Source organism: Triticum dicoccoides, chromosome 7B (genome assembly GCF_002162155.2).
Source record: "Triticum dicoccoides isolate Atlit2015 ecotype Zavitan chromosome 7B, WEW_v2.0, whole genome shotgun sequence".
Classification (NCBI taxonomy): domain Eukaryota; kingdom Viridiplantae; phylum Streptophyta; class Magnoliopsida; order Poales; family Poaceae; genus Triticum; species Triticum dicoccoides.
Window position 1 is genome coordinate 284649358 of NC_041393.1, and position 2659 is coordinate 284652016.

Genomic DNA, 2659 nt, shown 5'->3' on the forward strand with positions numbered 1-2659 from the left:
GGTAAATAAAGATGACCCTCGGGAGCGCTACTCCCAAGGGAAAAAGGCTAGGTGAGGCAAATGTAAAACCAAGGTTGGGCCTTGCTGGAGGAGTTTTATTCAAAGCGAACTGTCAAGGGGGTCCCATAAATCACCCAACCGCATAAGGGACGCAAAATCAAGGAACATAACACCGGTATGACAAAAACTAGGGCGGCAAGAGTGGAACAAAACACTGGGCATAAGGCCGAGCCTTCCACCCTTTACCAATTATATAGGTGCATTAAATAAATAAGAGATATTGTGATATCCCAACATAATCTTGTCCATCATGAAGCAATCTTCAACTTCACCTGCAACTAGCAACGCTATAAGAGGGGCTGAGCAAAAGTGGTAACATAGCCAAACAACAGTTTGCTAGGAAGGGTGAAAAAGGTTAGAGGCTGACATGGCAAATTGGGAGGCTTGAAGAACAAGTGATAGGTAGCGCAGCATAGCGATAGAACGAAGCAACTAGCATAGCAATGATAGTAGTGAGATCCAGGGTAGCGGTCATCTTGCCTGAAATCCCTCTAGGAAGAAGAACGAGTCCATGAAGAAGATGAATCCACGAAGATGAATCAAGCATAGACGAACGAATCCTCACGATCGCAATGAAACAGGAACTTACAAGAAGGAGCACAACCGGAAAGAAGCAAACAACAAGGTAAACACACAACACATAGACAAGACATGATGCTCAACCAAGTATGATGCATGACAAGGCTACATGAAGCTACTCATGGCAAGAGATGATGCATACAAGAACAACATAGCCAAACAAGTTTAAATGAGGCTAGAAACAACATATAACAATTCCAGAAAATCCCCATATGCATATTTCGACATTGGTCCAGAACTGAATAAACCTTATGTTCAAGTTGTTAAACATCAAGTTAAGATGCACCAAGATGACCTTCACGACATTCTAGTCAAGTTACATATAAAGTTCATTTAATTCGGAGCTACGGCCTAGAAGATATGAGCAAAACAAGTTAAACATGTCATTGATGCCAAATGCATACAAACATAAAGCAAACACTCTCAAAACATTGACGCAACATGATAATATGAAACTTCATGCAAAATCAAGAAAGTTTCATATAGAGCACATTCAAAACGGAGCAACGGTTCAACACATACACATGAAACAAGTTTAAAGGACAAGCTGTCCAAAACAGCAACTAGGCATCTACCAAGCATCCAAACAATATGCTACAACATCTCAACGTAAGAACAAAAGGCATGGGCATGAAGTACAAGTAAAAGGACATGGCAAGATTGCAAATAATAACAGTTTCGCATACTTAGCAGAAATCACTGGACATGGCAGAAATACATCAGGTTGCAATGTTTAGAGCTATCAAACATGTTACATGAACTTATCATGGCAAAAAAAGGCATGGCATGCTAATACTAAAGACAAAGAAAAAAACTCCTTTACTGAACTAATTCCAAAGATCAACAGAAAAGATGGTAGCATCCATGCAAACATGGCAAATGATATGACAGATTCAGAATAGCAGTACATGGCAGGAACAATGATAAGTGGGCATGTTGGTGATCTTGTACAACTCACCACAGAGCAATACATGGCATGACAAGGTGACCAACAGTAAAATGACATATTTATGAAGCTAAGAATGGCAAGAGCAAGTTCATAGGGTGCATGGATCACTAGCAAGACACATGGAAAAACTAAACTTAATGTTAACAGGGTGACAACAACATTATTTAGCAATTTGAGATCAAGATTACAACAAGCTAGAGCAGACTATAAATGCAACCAAAGGCATGGACGGATAGATCATGACATGTGTAACAAAACATCCTTAGTGAACATCTCTAGATTATGCATAGAATGACTTGTAGAAGCAGGTTTACATAGCATCATGGTATAACAGATCCAGCCTAGCAAAATAGAAACAGCAAGTACCCTACTTCACAAGCTTGATGCGCTCGCTACAAGGCACACAAAAATACATGGATTGCACTACTGTAAAGATGGCATGATGTAGTACAAAACACCTGTAGAGCTCATGCTCATAGGATGCACACACAAAATGCAACAAAAAAGACAAATCATCAAGTTCTGTTAACAGACAGCAGTTAGCATCATATAGCACTCTTGCAACGATGATTAGGGCACCAAGATGAACTCAAACAAGCATGGCACAATGGAACATAATGAAGAGCATCTCCTGGTGAACGTTTTGATATATCATGAACGCAAAACGGAGCAGTATGCAGGGAAATATGATGTGATAAACAGAGTCACTTAATGTAGAAAATAAGGACTTGGAGGAATTTCGGGGTCAACCTCGTTTTGGATCTAGGGTTTGCACGTGGACCGAGGTTGGCCGGTGCGAGCTCTCGCCGGAGCTAGTGGATGAAATGCAGATGATGACATGGCAAAGTGCAACACGCAAACAAATGACATGGCAGCAACGGCGAAGAACTGGAAGACATCTGGCACATCGAATCCGAGGCGTTACAGTAGTGTTGTGATCATCTAATGATTTCTATTAACGGAAATCACGGGGTATCCCCTTTTTCTCATGAATAAATAAATAGCAGAGGCCCTTTTGGTAATAAATAAATAAATTAATAGAGGCCCCATTGGGTCAGCTTTGTTCCCATT